Source organism: Rhamphochromis longiceps, linkage group LG1, assembly GCF_057381845.1.
Source record: "Rhamphochromis longiceps isolate RC_006_pf linkage group LG1, R_longiceps_female_GT1.1, whole genome shotgun sequence".
In the NCBI taxonomy this organism is placed as follows: Eukaryota; Metazoa; Chordata; class Actinopteri; order Cichliformes; family Cichlidae; genus Rhamphochromis; species Rhamphochromis longiceps.
The window spans coordinates 9,944,037-9,961,119 of NC_140557.1; positions in this window are offsets into that span (position 1 = coordinate 9,944,037).

Below are 17,083 nucleotides of genomic sequence, written 5' to 3' on the forward strand. Positions count from 1 at the left end.
ATTTCATGATTAACAGTATCAAACAAAAGAATCAAAATAAAAACTACTTGCATAGATTTATACTATTTTGGGTTTGGGAAATTATTATGCTGGTTGGAGATAGTTAAATTATGTTTTGTTTATATAATAACTTCTGCAGGTAATACAATTTCACTGTTTAAATTAAGTTTAGGAAACACCATTACTGTTGGGAATACAGACACTACCACTGGTGGTTCAAATGAATTTGTGTGTGGAGATGCAGGTCAGAGCTATATTTTTGTATAGCAGCTCACTGAAATGCAATATAATTGCTAGCTTGAGTATATTTGTGACTACCAGTGTGCTATAGCAGAACAACATTAAAAAAAAATCAGAGGTAAAAAAAATTCAACTGCTCAGTTGTAGGAAAGACTAATGTAATGTTTTGCCGTGGCAAATAATAGTTTATCAATCTATAAATTAAAAAGCAAAATCACTATAATGTTTTCAACATCATCTTTCTGATTTAAAAGCAAGCCACTTACTGGGGCTTTGAATAACTGAAAGAAAATTCAAGAGGAGTGGGTAAGAGTGTGTGTGCCTGCACAAAAAGATCAAATGAAACCTTGCTACAGTTGTGAGCACAGAGGGCTGAGGGTTATGCAAATGTCTTGGGCAATGGAGGAATTCCCCTTCAGTCCTGTTCCAGATAATATTCAGTGCCAGCAATATTCACCACAAGCAGCTTGGAAATGAAATAATTAAATAGAATCACTTGTACTTGATACATTTGGCCTCTAAAGGTTGAGAAGGTTTAGAGTATGTGTCAGTAATGGTGTCTGTCGTGTCATGACAGATCTTGAGTCCCATATTTGAAATTGATCCCACTATTTAAATTCCACCAGGATTGTCCCTTCAATTTTCTACATTAGTGCTGACCCCCCCATCCCCCACCCCCAATCACGTGTGTCATGAGTGACATGCAATAGTCCATCTCATACAAAACCAGAAGTGGAAATTCTCCCTTTAAGATACAACACAAAGTCATCATTTCCATGCATCAGCAGTGAGCAGGAGGAGAAAAGACCTGATTATTATTATGTGCACAAGATGATGGATCGCACATATATTCTCCCTTATCTTGCCAACAGCAGTATATATTGTGCATATCACCTACCAATGACAGAGATGCAACGGCTTACAGAAGTCAAACAGCAATTTAACTTTGATCACACTGCATTTCTGATTTACATTTGAATCATTCTTTGAGTGCATCAGATGAATTTTTGACCCCCAAAAAAAAAGACCAAGGTCAGAATACATTACGGCTGAACTTGAAAGTTCTCCCTCTCTTAGCCTGCCATGCACTTCAATTTACCGTCTCATTATTCAAAGTGAAAATGAAAATTGGAGCCTGAAGCATTTATATTTGAACAAAGAGAGGGGAAGCAGATTATGAATGTTCAAAATGTAATTTCTATTACACTTCCATTATTCTTCTATTAATCACAGATTCATTCTCTCTGCGCTCTTCAAGTAAAACACGCTCATACAGTATTCATATGCATACAGGAGGGGATAAAGAAATTGGCGAGGCTATTTGAAATGTTTAATTTATGGATGATACATCCTCCTGCTGAAAAGAAAGCAGTTACAGAAAGTGAGGTATATGTTTTAATCACAACTTGTGAAATCTTTTGCTATTTGACAAACATACAGTAAGTAATTATGGCTAAAGCAAAAAAAAGAAAAATCCCTTTGTATGAGAATAATCCTTGTTTCTCTTACTTTTAAATCACAGTATTTGTGAACAGGGACCCACATCTCCCTTTTTGTTCTCCCTGTCTTCTATAGAAAGGGTAATATTCACAAAGAGAGATGAGATTTAATGCATACTGATTACTCTGGAGACCCACTATTCAACTCAGGGAGAAAGCGTCAATTAAAGAGTTTTAAGCCTCTATAAACTGCACCTTAAAACAGCTGATCAACGCTATGCAGGCCTACCTCCAGGATTTCAGCTGAGTTTTGTTTAAATGGAGCAAATTCATCTCTGGAGAGAAACCTTGTAATCCCCCTTAAATCTCTAAGCAGTTGAATAAGTATGCTATTCATACACAATGATTTTTTCCTTTTTCTTTCATTTTTTCTCACACGCGCACAAGCTGAACAGAGGCACAGCAAATACAAAACATTACAGAATCACTCATGGTGTTTAGAAATATTAAAATCATGCCACTGAAACATGTCAGCTTATATACTAATACAAAGAGAGCACGTGGAAAGGAATGCTATCAACAGAACACAAACACCCTCTTGGGATATCTATTTAGATTCATTTGGCTTACTTATGTATGTATTCATAAGCACTGAGGCATGACTGAATGGAGATATTTTCATTTGTGTGCAATGAGGCTTTGACATTAACCTCACTTTTAAAACACATCACAATGGATGTACAATGAACAGTACCATTTGGCTGGGCTTCAACAATACAGTAGTTTATGGATAGTAGCACAAACATATCTGCGCAAACTATTGGTCAGTCATTAGTTTGATTAAGGGTGCACTAACCCCTCAGGGCCAAACCTTGACCTGCCACAAAAGCTGAGCTCCTCTGCACACAGTGAACTCTGTTGCGGTCCGAAAAAGTGAAGAACACAAAACCGCATTCATCGCGCCTTCGAGCGTTGCACAACAATAACACAGCAGGACTATTTTGCGGCACTCGTTTTGATCGAGACCAAATGAAGTGAAGGGGGGTGGAAATGAAGCTTTTGGCATCCAGCAGGAGAATAAGATGTTTAAGACATTGATTCACCTTGGGTTCAGAACCACAGTATCTAATTATAGCCATGGGAATCTAGTCAAGGCCATGGTATTTCAGGCTGGAGAGAGACAACATTCTGCTATAACTATGCTCTGCTCTACATGAATCATATTCCCTATGTGGTTTGGCAGCCATTAAAACAGAAAGCATGCCCTTTCACAGTCAGAAGCCATGGGCTAGTGTACCTCTATTGTACCAGAAAGGTTAACTTTTTTTTTTGACAATGTCTGCGTTATCAAAAACATACTGTGGCAACATACCGAAAGCAAATAAAACCAGGTAGACTAAAACAGACTCAGCTCTGAGGCTATTTCACTAGTAATTACACCAAGGTTGTTTTTTAAGCCAAAGGGCTCCATGCTGTTTCCATTTCATCTGGAAATATTGTGATATAAGTAATCACACCATTAGACATACATATGTCACCAAGCTTCTTACCCAGACATACTTGTCACTCCATGAAAGTGTTGCTTATGCATATATCAGTTCCATCAAAGAGGGGAGGAGGATGGGGGATGGTGTCTTTGTTAGAGAGGGGAGGAGGGGAGGGTTGCTCTCTGAAGCACACAACCTCATTATTCAGTCTATAGAACAGCACATCCACTTCATTGTTCTTGAAATCAGCCTAAACTCACTGGACTCATCCAAAGCCGTCAGAAGGGAACGAGGCTGCTTTATGTATTAAAAGGAACTGCCGATGAGATCTCCAGAATAATCAGTCAAGAGCACCATTATTGGCTTTTTTTAATGCTCTTAGTTGTCAAGTACGCTGATATGATTTTACTTTAAAACGTCATTTGTCATTAGCAATTCAAAATTATACAAGCATGACACAAACATGGGGGAGAGATGCCTCGCTGAGATCTTTCGAGCGGTGTGATTTCCCCGAGGCAGAGCTGAGAGGTGGCTTGAAGATGAAGTGTGATAGTGAGGGATATGTTGGGAGTAGTGTCCGGAGGGCCGGCCGATGCGGTGAATCATTCAGAGAAATGTGAACTGATTTCACCACAGAAGGATGTGTTATGGTCTTTTGTGTTGCAGCATGCCTGCCTGGTTAAGCATTCTGCTGTGAAGTGTGCAAGACAAACAATGGCAACACCAAAAAAACAAAAAAATGGCATGGTCCTCCCACCACTGTTTAATGTAAATATGCTCTAACTATTCTTTTGCAGCCGCATCAATCATGGTGAATATGACAAGGCCCCTTTTGTTCCACACAAAGAGTGTAAACACAGCTGGAGCATGCTGGAGGAACCTTTCCGTCCCCTATCTTGCCACTACACCTGTCTGACACACTGAATCAAAACCTCATTTAAAGCTGTGATTATCCTAATGACACCAGTGTCTTTTCCCACTCTGGCCATTATCGGTTGAAAACCACCCCCTCCTAATTAAAGGCACACAGTCAACACATGGTCAAGCATGAAAAGGATCCTCTTTCCCCCTGCACTCCAGGGAATCAATCACGCTGCCATTTATCATTCTGTTTATTTTGTCAGAATTCATTTAACAAAGATTTCCTTCAAGTGTTACTTAAATTACTTTACATCAGTTTCACAAGAGGTTTTTAAAATCAGTGAATTACAAATCAGATACTGATACATAACATCTTTATGAATTCATTACATGAAAAGCCCTGGTGGACTTAACTGCAACAGTACTCTATGCTTCTGAACCTTGAACTGTGTAGTATTCATAGTGTGCAGTTATTTTAAAACCACGCAAAATAATGCATTAACATAACTCTAAAATTAAAAGTAATAATTTCATTTTGTCATCTCTTGGTTTTCTTCTAGTTGACTGTTGTTTGTTTTTTCTTTTGGGTGAACTTGAATTGCAAAAAGAGAATAATTTAGTTGAAACGCTATCAATTTTTAGTCATGCGCATTTATTAGCCTAATGACAGATCTGTCAGCACTGTGAGGTAAACTATTATATGTCATCTGGCCTAACTTCACTAATGGCTAGCGCATTTCCATAAATGAAATTGCAAAAAAACAAGCTGATGTTTAGCAGGCAATGGTGTGTAATACAAAGTAGCTGAAACCTGACATTCCCTTTGTGTTATTGATTAAAGATAAGATAATGGCAAACAATATATTCTGTTATTAACTCTTGTTTTGTGTTTATTTGCATGGATGACTGAAGTCTTAAGAAACAAGACACATTAGCAGTTTAACAATTTATTCATATAACAAACAGGGGCCTCAGTAGCAATGTGGAAAAGTCATACATATCCACAACATCCAGGAACAACCTCCTCATCCTAGTCCCCAGCCTGGTCACACACCACTGTGGGATGGGATCCCACAAGCAGCATTTGTCACAAGTGTGTCAGTGTGGTTGTGTTATTCAGCACGCTCAAGCTGTAGTGACAAGTGTTCAATGGCCGGGAGGTAGTCTTTGAAAAACCCTACTCTGTGGGTTTGGCCCACTGAGTAGGAAGACAGAGTTCAGCCCAGACTGTGGAAATATGGGAATCTCATCTTGACTGATGTACCCCATCAGTACATCAGTTCCTGGGTCTTCTCCATACTGTCAGCCTATGATCCACATGCCATAAGCAGAATCTACATAATGTTCCTCCACATGTTCAGGTTCCAGTGCACATCTTACTAACACCACCTCAAATGGACCTGATAGTGAAGGGCAGTCATGGCAGGCCTCCTGGCAGCCCTATGAGATTTGAGATTTGCAATATGAGATTTGCTGTAAGGAATTTGTTCCAGATTGTCTGGGTAGAGAGCCATTGGCCATGTTGTCCTGTAAACCTTGTCTGCAAATCTGTAGAAGACTAAGTTTCCTACATACTAACAGGCTGAGAAAACGCTACTCTTGTGGGTTCACCTTCTTAGGATCCCCACTTTGAAACCTGTCTGTGAACTCCCCCAATAGATAGAACTTGGCCTTCAATTTGGAAATGGTACCAAGTAATGCTGCAGCCTGGTTTTGATGGCCATGGGCCCTCTTCAGATCAGTCAAACATGACATGTTTAGAGCAGATACCAACTGACCACTGTAACAACCTACACACTCAACTCTGCTACTAAATTGGCAAATGCATTTTCCTTTCAAATGTGGCAGAACTTAAGGGCTTTCCAACAGTATGAATTTTATTGCCAAAAAGCCTTTTTACCACAAAGAAATAACTGACCTAAAACAATTTTACTTATAAATTTGTGCAAAGTTTCTTTTATTTTCTTATATGTGAAGGCAATCCCTCAATGCCTTAACCCCTTAGTGTCCGGTCAACCAATTGGTAGAGCACATTTTCAGGCCCTATATCTAACTGAGGCTTTCACTGAAATTGACCTACCTTGTTGAGTCTTTTCTACCAATTGGTTTACATCTGTAATGCCAAAAACAATCCACCAGAAGGCACTGTGAATGGAAACTGTTGGCTCTTCTTATACCACTCCCAACCAGGAAGTCAGAAACAAAAAAAACATCCAACATATTTTAAGTGTTTTTGATTAAACTAAGGTAGGAAGATATAATTTTTTGATATATGATAGTGTTAGAGGACTTAATAAACAGATGTTTGTTACTTGACAGCATTAAAAAAGTGAAATTGAATGTTGAATAATTTTTTTAAAAAGTGGTCAACCAAACGGTTGATTTGTCCCTTTATGGTGCTAATGCTAACATAACCTAAATGTTATTAAAACTGATTATTTGCCATAAAATCAGACCACTAGACCTATTTTGTTTATCCATTGCTATTGATAAATCACATTAAGTGTTAGCACAGCAAGAATATGCTGAAATAATTCCCTCAGTAAGTCATTTTCGTAACTTTCTGAGTTAATATTAGTAAATATTGTAAAAAATCAAGAATAACACATGGAAATCACAAATGTCACAACTGATTACCTTTTAACCAAATTACAGTAGCTGGTAAATTAATATTACTAAGTTTTCAAAACTATAACTTCATGTTGAACAAGTACTATATGGACGCTAAACAATTATATGGCTAAAAATCACATGGTCCTGTGGAATGATACTCATGATATCATCCACCTTCTACTACGGTGTGTTTGTGGTCATGGTTTCATATGAAGCCACAAGGGCTGGCACTCTCCACCAATATATTGCCAACAAACCAGATGAGTGGGGCTTTAAATTGTTCTGCCAAGCAAGTTCATCTGGCATCATCCACGACTTGCTGCTGTATCAAGGGGGGTCTACATTCTTCAATGCTCCCCTGAGTGAAAAGCAACAGAAGCTACCTCTAAGGGGCCAAAGTTGTAAAAAACACTATGCAAACCCATAAAAGATCCTCAGCTCTTCACAAGTTTCAGCTTGCACACCGCCTTGGGTGTCAGGTGCATTGGTACTGTATGACCAAACTGCACCAGTGGAGCTCCCCTGATGGCAGACAAAGACCTGATGAAGAAGGGCCATGGAGCCTGTTATTACAGGTCTGATGAAGGTCTGATTGCAATGAAATGGTTTGACAAGAAATGTGTCAACCTCCTAAACAATGCCTGTGGGTTCATGCTTCTTTCATCGGTCAAACGGTGGAGCAAAGAGTCAAATGCAAAGATCACCATTCCATGCCCATCACTCATCCCTGTATATAATTAGCATATGGGAGGAATTAAACTTTCTGATATGCTATTACACCTGTATAAGACAAGTTATAAGTTACAAGTTAAGGAGATGGCACATTCCACTTTTCGGGTACATCCTTGACTTGAATACCTGGTCTACAAGAGGGACTGTGCCCTACTGGACCAGAAACTGATGGCTCTCAAAAGGTTTCCACCTGGCTGTGTCTGAACCAAGTTAACAAGTCAGCATCTAGAGTTGGACAACCATGATCCAGCTCTCCAAGACCAAAGAATAAATGCTACACCCTAAGACCTCAACGACCAAAACCACAAGCAGATGTGCTTGATATGCACTGTTTTTATTTTTTTTTTTTTAAAAAACAAAACTGATTTTGCACAGTAGCATTCAATCAGAAGTGGCCTGAATGTAAGTATTTTGTGCTGTAGCACATTTTTCACATTTGCAGATGAAAAAACTATGTATTTTGTTGTTTGATATAATACGTTGCTGTTTTCATTCCATCAATGGAATGTTCACTGGCATGCTACTAGAAATAAACTGTATCCAATGCCCTGGATAGTTTTTGTTATTAATTTAATTATAATTTGGCCCTTTATTTGTTTTTTCTTTCAACTGTATTATCTAATGTACTTGTATTTGCATGACATTTCATACTTTTGCCATAAACGGACATCTCAACCGTTTGGTACAGATCAATATTTTAAAAACTACAGGGTCTATTGAAAAAAAATTATTGATTGTGGTTATTACTCACCCAAATCAATAAGAAATGCAAACCAAAAAAATTTCCATTGCTTTTTTCTTGGTGAGGACATCAAAGGGTTAAGATTGTTTAGCTATATAGGTGTTTAGTAATTTATTACCAGAAGAGGACTCAAAAGCAGAACCCACAAGACTAAATGCAAGTTTCTTTATTTTAACAAGGTATCAAGTAGAACAAGTAGAAGTTGGAGCTCAGAATGCAGGTACGAACAGTTCAAGTAAGGTATTTTCAGTACAGGAATCCAAACAGCAAAACACCAGCAGCAGGTTAGTGTTGCATTAGGGTTTTATTTTGTTTGTTTGTTTTTGGTAGATTTTCTTGTTCAGAATTCAGTTGAATTCTTACTTATATTTCCTTGTAGAGTTCCCAGCAGGGGAGGCTGGTCAAAGTTAAGTAAGTTCTTACTTTTACAGGTGAGCCACTTAGTCATCTAAACTTGCATTTAACTTAACCTGCAGGCTTCTTTAGGAATGAGCCAGAACACATACCAAAAGGCAACTGGAAAAGGAGACAATACAGCACAGTCACTAAACAAACAAAAAAAAGACACGCCATACTCACAGGAGTATTGCCCAATTACTACCAAAAGGGTGACAACAATCTAACAAAGAGTGGATGTTTTATCTGGCTTTTTTTCCCCTTGAAGGTGATCAGTTAATTGCAGATCGGTGTGCTGGCTAACTAATGGGTAGAAATTCCCCACGCAAGCGTGGTACCCAGGCCTGTACAGGTTAATACTGCACACTTATTACCAAAATGAAGAAATAACATGAAAGGATGACTAAAAGTCTTCATCTTACCACCAAAAGATGGAAAATGAAAAGAACTTCTCATACCTGAACAGTACACGAATCAGTAACCCCTGTACTCATATTGCAAATGTATAATTAATTTCAAACCGGTACATGTTAATCTGAAAACTAGCCTGACCCAGACTCCAGGTAGTAAAATGAACTACAGGAGTACACCTAAACTCCAGTATCTAGTATCTAAATGTTAGCATAAAATTTCCAATTACTGTGTTCACAGACTACATTAGGGGAGTACAAAAGATAGACAAATATTTCTCTCAACAGAGTATATCAGCAAGAGGCACAGTGGTGGACTATTCAAGTTAAATCACACCACTGACAAATGTCTTTGGTACATAAAGTGACAGTACCAGGACAACCTTGCTAGAATAAACCACCTCTTCAGTGGAAATTGAGTGCAGCCAGAAAATTAGTGGCGCTAATAAAAAGACAGCATCAATAAAAAGACAGTGATTAAAATCCCCTCATCACACTGGTATACTTCAGGCAAATGACTGAGCTGAGATGGTAGCTTATCTATCACAGATAGATATTCTGATTTAAGGTGGAAATGCAGTATCACACCATTTGTCACAATCACCACATCGGTGGCAGTACTATAAAACGTAGATGTTTTACAAGACACTACAGTGGTCTCTGGTACTTCTTCAATGTTTGTATGTTTATGTGGTAAATGTGTTTCTTACCTTCACTCTGGAATGCCAATCTTTGTCACTCACATGCGCAAAAACCTTGTATTTGCCACAAAATCTAGCAGAGAGAGCTTATCTTTAGCTAGGATAAAGTGTAGGGCCCCACTTATCCTCAGCCTGAAATGTTTGTGAAGCAAGTGGCCCTAGTGGTGTTTTTTGATTATCTGGAAGATTCTAGCAAATGAGCGTGACAAATCTTAGAGAGGAGTTTGACATGGGTTTTCATTAGCACTTTGATAGAACTCGTGGATTGACTCACAGCAAATAAACAACAGGAATGAGATTCCTTCATCTCAGTTTTTCTCTGTTTCATAGTAGGTGTTAAATAGCCTGTCTTATGTAGAATTAAAGATCACTCCAAAGTGTCCTGGGATTCAGGACAGTAGGCTCTGTAGATTATGTGTCGAGTACATTTTAGAAATAGAAGTTCATACCTTAATCTGTCTTGGTTGGGCATGTGAAACCAGGGGAGGAAAATACTTAAAAAATGTCAACTACACACTGGATTTCATTTAGAGATCTGTGCAACCATCATTACCCCTCATTTCATTGATCAGCAACAACATGCTCAAGCAATAACTGGCTGTCATTTATGGCTGCAAATATGCTGCACTGTAAGGTTTTTGTTTTTTTTGTTTTTTTTTCTGAAACCAATCAGGTTCTAAATTTAGTTTAGCAAAACAGCATATTCAGCTAAATGCCCAGCAAATGGAATGGAAAAAGTGATGGACAAGCAGAGTTCCCACTTACAATAGTTTAATAGCATTTAGTGTTTAACATTTAGTCAGTCACTGCACTCACCCAATCAGCACTGCCAAAATAAAGGCGCTGTAAAGTAAATCATTGTAGGCCTGAGCTACATAACCTAGTTGACCTTGCAGGGATAATGCGTTGTTGCTGATATGGAGAGTATGAGAGTGAAGAAAATTCAATTTTGATTCAGCAGAGTAGTTTCAAGTACTTTTGGTCTAATGGAATGGGAGAGTTGTTGCATACAGAGGTCACCCTGGACAGGCTTTTTATTTTTCCTTCAGTTGGCTGAAATCACGATGTTCTAGATAGGATTTGTCCTTGTTTTCAAAATACTGTTATACACAGTACCAGCGTTTCCTTTTCTGCTTAGTTGCCATAGTGCTACATTGACTTCAAATTCCCAGAATGTTTCATGGGTTCTTTGACATTTTTAATGTTCAGCTGGACGACCCATACTGGCTCTTATGATTCAGGAATTAAGGCACTTTTAGTAATAATAATAATTGCTATCACTAAAAGACATTAACAGTGTACTATTAATGTCTTTATACTACAAGTGAACTTGCTGTATTCTCCTTGTGATTGCTTGTAGTAATCATTAAAAGACATTAACAGTGTACTATTAATGTCTTTATACTACAAGTGAACTTGTAGTAATCTTCTTGTGCAGCAAGGTTAGATGTGTTTCATGGGTCCTTTAACATTTTTAATGTTCAGCTGGATGACCGATGGATTTTTGGATTTCATTTCAAAACACCTATACTGTGTCGTATGTTTTAGGAATTCAGACACTTTTAAGAATAATACTTTTTCCTATCATTAAAAGCCATTATTGGTGCACTATTGATGTCTTTTATACCAGCGGTCCCCACCCCCTGGGCTACGGACCCGTACTGGTCTGTGAGTCGTTGGTACTGGGCTGCGAGAGTTGAGGTTTGGGTGTGAAATTTAAGGTTTTCAGGTTTTTTATCGTTGTTGTTTTGTTTTGTTTTGTTTTTTATCATTTTTATCATTGACTCAGTTTCCCTGGGTCTTTTCCTGTGTGTTATGAATAAATCTTCTTTTCTTGGTACTGGTACTGGTTTAATTTTATTGTATTTATCCAGACACCTAAAGGCTGATCCATGAAAATATTGTTGGACATAAACCAGTTTGTGGCGCAAAAAAGGTTAGGGACCGCTGTTTTATACTATACTGAATCAGAATCAGAATCGCGTTTATTGGCCAAGTATATGCGCAAACACATACAACGAATTTGGTTCCGGTAGACGGCGCCTCTCAAGCACAACAATGTAATCACAAAAACATGTAAACTGAACACTGTTATACTACACGTGAACTTGTAGTATAACAGTGTCCGCAAAGACTGTAGCCCAGTAGCCCTAATTTCAGTAAGGTCATACATAATATTTGATGATTTGTAGACTTCTTGAAGATTATATTTAGGGATTCAATTTTAAAGAAACCCAGCAGAGTAAACCAAGAATTGAGAAAACCACAGATACTGACTGTTACAAAAAAAAAATCAATATGAGAGTGAAGACAAGATTGAAACTCATTGCAGTTTGTATCATAACTGAGCGATACCTGTCAATACTGAGCCAGGGTTTCACGAAACCACTTGTCTCTTCCACCCTGTGAGAGAGAAAAAGTCACTGCTGTGCTGCCTGCATGTTCTCATTCTCTTCCATTTTAGCTCAAGGCCTCTGGACTTACCTCAACAAGACCTCATCAGATTCTGCAGCTCTGTTTACAAATTCTGTTAGGAGACAGAAAGAAAAAATCCAATTCTCCACAGAGGAATGGTACACTTTTTCTCTCCTTTTTTCATATATTATTTGACATGGCAGGAACAAAACATACTGTGAGAGTTAGACAGAGCAAAACTTCCAGCAATGTATACCTGGCCATGTTTTCTGAATTATTTACCTTTAGTAGCCCCTTTGAAGGAGACTGAGAGTGTACTATGTGTCCCTTCACATGACAGCTGTGAAGCAATTCTCCAAGTTTGGTTTTTACAGCTCTTCTTCAGTGCTCTGCTGGTTTGCCCTTTAATTTCACCTCTGGTGTGAGAATGCCTCAGTACCCATATGAAATACAACTGACCTATGGCAACGTTGTCAGAAGAACCAATGACATTTTTTTTCAAAAGGCAAAGTTTGTAGACAAAGGCTAGGTTTGGAATTATTAAAGCTGAAATGTTTATGTTGTCTGCTTCAGTTTTGGTTGATGACATGTCAGCAGTAGGAAGACATGCAGTCGTTTTCTTTTGTTTTTGACAGTGGCATTTTTGACTGGTCACAGTAAGGATTGATAGCTTAGTGTCTCAATAAACCATTCTGGTGACCGTGGTTTAATGTTATTGTAACCCATGTGAAATACAGGGCTGCAAAATCCCTTTTTGTAATCTAAGGCTATAGCCTGTTATTGTCACAAGGGGGCGCTGTGATGCAGTCTTGTGTTCTGACGACCTTGCGTCTAGTGCGCAGGAAGTATTACCTCTCTCTTCCTGTGAGATCTTCCCTCTGATGGCGGTCAAGTACGTGTCGGAGCGCATGGAAAAAGTATCTTGGTATGCAATACTGCAACCCGGTTAATGAGACCAGATTGTTTTACGTATAAATGCTAATAAGGTACTCTTTTATTAGGCCCCGAACTCTGACCACAAAGGGAATAACGTCTGTCAAGTTATTTGTGTCTGAAAATCCCGGTGAGTCACGTGCTTTCGTTAGCTACCTGTTAAGTTAGATAATGTATTTCACTAGCCGATTCAGCTCAGAAACCTTTGAACAAAAACCAATCGGGAGCTATGAGAATCTGGCGTGTTGTTTCACTTCTCCTGTTGTTCTTTACAGTGTGTTATAAGTGTTGAATGCTTTGAGCTAAACGATGCCGATGCTAGATGCGATGCTAGCTGCTAATAGCTGTTAGCCACCCCACCCCGCTGAAGCCATATTCCGATCGGGGAGGTATTCAAGTAGAAGCAATAGCTCTGTTTATATTAGAATGGTTATGTCTTAATAGATATGAGCATATTTCAAGTTTAATAGTATTTGCACTGAATTAAGTTACATTTGCTTGTAAGCCTTAAGGATGAATGTCGCTTTCATTGCTATGACTGTTTACATTACTGTTTAAGCTGCTGATGTTCTTTGTTGTGATATAATTTTGATAAAATTGTTGATACTGGTACAAACAAGTTACTGTAACTCTTGTAACTTGGTAAAGCTAAAGGGAATGCCATTTGTGATTAATACATTTGGAAAAGAAGTTAATGAGCTCATGTTAAGAACACAAAATGGGAAAAGAAATTGATTGTTCTGCACTGTTTGTGTAGATTGGTTTTTTTTGAACTACTAGAAGAATTCTGGAGAACCACTGACGGCGAGAACAGCCCAAATGAGATCCTGGATGATCGTGAAATGGTGTGGCCAGCCATGCGATCGGATTGTGGGATTTGCCTGAGAAACTGATTCAAGCAACCCTGGATTACAGATAAGCCCTATGCACTACTTTTCCTACCCGGATAATAGGGTTTGCACACTGACAATTCCCCTACAGTACACCTGTTTGGGTTTTCAACGACTTTAAAGGACAATTCAGACTGGACAATTCAAACTTCACAACAGGAACACTTTAATCTGTTTCATTCATTCCCAAGAGCTCTGATACTGTTCAGTATAAATCTTCCATTTAAATGTCTTTATTTTGTTTTGTTTTACATGTATTCACCTTTAAAATGCACTATTAGTGTGCAATTTGGGTTATTGTGTTGTATATGTATATAAATGGTACTGAGGCAATAAAGGTCCCAGTTATTCACTTCCAAGCCAACTCCTTTTGTGAGTCCCCAAAACAAAACCTCCTCCTGAACCTAGTAAGATGTCTAGGGTCTCTATTTGAAGTGAGAGTGTACTGGTCCTGAGTAGAGGCGCTACACAAAACGTGGCGAGCCAGCCAGGAGGTTTAATTCCTTTTATTTTGGAAGTTGAGCAACTGGTGCTTTCGTGCCTTTTGGGTCAAATCATTACAATTGTCCATGACATTCTGGGTTGGAGCAATAAGACAACATGGATGTAATCCAAAGTGAAGGTGTCAAAGTACCTAACTCTGTCCTAGTAGGAGGGTTAACAGGCGATGAGGTTGACAATGAGGTTGACAATGAGGTTATTGATTACTTAGGGCAGTTTGGTTCTATTGGAAGAGTAATCAAAGTAACTAGCACAGAGGCACAGTTTAAAAACACAGCCATTGTGGAGTTCCAATCAGGTGAACCAGTCCAGTTCCTTAAGGATAGCTTGCCTTGCAAAAGACAAAGCCGTAACCCAAGTGTTGTCCATCATATCCAGCTTCTGTCTGCGCTGTATGCTGCAGACAGGGGTTCATGTTTAACCCATTCTTACCTAACTGAACTGAAAGGGCTTGCTAAACTGAGTGGTGCAGATTTTGAGAAGGTTTTACTAGATGAGCTGGCCAGAATGAAGAAGTCCACTGAGAGTGATCCCGCAGTTGGGCCAAATGTAACAGTGCCTAATCAGAATCTGCAGCTCACTAGTGACACAGACCAAGATGAACCAGCCATCATAGAGCATCAAAGTCCTCTTAAACTGGGCAGTGATTTAACCCACTTGCCTGAGCATGACTCTCACTCATCCTCTCCAAGTGTAGAAGTGACTCCCTCGCACAGAAAAACCACTATCTACTTACCACCTGAACAGCTCACTACACCTGAAGTACAGAGAGTAGTAGTTGAGCATGTCATTAAGAACAATGAAATGCCTTCTCAAGGTCATGCAAAGCTCAGGCCCTTCTCGGGGAAAACCCCTTGCTCTACTTTCGAAGCTGATTATGATACGTGGCGCAACAATGTTGAATTCCACCTCATAGATTGTACCATATCTGACAAACATATGTTAAGGAAAATAGTTGAGAGCCTTCTTCCACCAGCTGCTAACATTGTAAAGCACCTTGGTCCTAACGCTTCTCCCCATGACTATCTCAGCCTTCTTGACTCAGCATATGGTACTGTTGATGATGGGGATGAGCTTTTTGCCAAATTCCTGAGCACAAACCAGAACTCAGGTGAAAAGCCTTCTGCCTATTTACAGCGGTTGCAGATAACCCTGAGTAAAGTCATTAAAAGAGGTGGCATCACTACAAATGATTCAGATCGCCAACTGCTTAAACAGTTTTGTAGAGGTTGCTGGAACAACAGCTTGATCACAACCTTGCAGCTTGAACAGAAGAAGGACAAGCCACCTTCATTTCCAGAGTTGCTCCTCATGCTACGTACTGAGGAGGACCGGCAAGCGGCAAAGTCCAGCCGAATGAAACAGCACTTAGGCATTTCTAAACCTAAGGCACATTTGAACTCCCTTGAAGTAGGAGAGTATGTCACTGATGATACAGACGTATCAGCTGTTAATGATAGGCTAGTGCCTTTTGATGCACATAAGTTAGAAAGGAAACTTGCAAAGCTACAAGCCCAAGTGGCTTCACTGAAAGCATCAGCTATTGACAGTTCAAGCCAGAACTCTGACAAGCCAAATAAGAAAACCAAACCTAAGTTCAAGATTCTTCCTAAAGAGAAATCTGACCCAAGTGAGACTAAGCCCACTAAGAAGCCACGCCCATGGTACTGCTTCAGGTGCGGCGAGGATGGTCATATTGCTCCCTCTTGCAGCAATGAACCAAACCCTGAACTAGTTGAAATGAAACGTAAGGAGTTCAACCAAAAACTACAAGTCTGGGAGGAACAGAACATGTCAGCTTTAAACTAAAATCAGTTTCTGGGGAGGGACTACCAGGAACTGAAAGTAATCATGAACGTCCCAAACCGGAACCTCAGAGCAAAGTATCTTCTCTCTCTCGTGCAGCACGACCCCAGATTAGGTTACCCAAGGGACTTGTAGGACAGAAATGTACAGCAAATGTTACCGTGTCGGGAGTCAATTGCAGTTGTCTCCTTGACACTGGGTCTCAAGTGACCACAGTGTCCGCTTCATTTTACAACACCAATCTTTCAGAACATCCCATTCAGCCTATCAGTGGCCTGGATGTTGAGGCTGCTAGTGGCCAAAATGTTCCTTACTTGGGATACATACCCATCAGCCTTAAGTTTCCAAAAAGCTTTATTGGAACTGAGCCTGAGGTTTCTAGCCTTGCTTTAGTAGTACCTGACTTACGCTCTAACTGTGACTTGCCTGTGCTGATTGGGACAAATGCACTTGATGTTCTGTACGACGAATATTGTCAAGGTAAAGATCCCAATGATTTGTCGTCGGTCTATGGCTACAGGCAGATCCTCCGTACACTCAAGGTCAGGAGAGAGATAAACCTAGCCGGAAACGATGGCTTTGTAACTCTTAAGGGCAAGGTGCAACACGTAGTACCAGCTCAAGGGAGGGTCCTCCTTGAAGGCTGTGTCAGATCCAGCAGTGCTGGTGAATGTGCCATTGTTGAACAGCCAACGACATCCACCTTACCAGGGGGAATTTTTGTGGAGTGCTGTCTTGTCACTTTGCCCAAGAAGCATCCTCATAGGTTACCTATATGGGTGAGAAATGAAACTGAGCATGACGTAACACTGCCTTCTAGATGTGTCATTGCAGAGCTCCATAGTCCTGCAAAGATATATGACGAATCACCCATTTCAACCAAAAATGATGACACTGTGAAATGTTGTAATGTTACT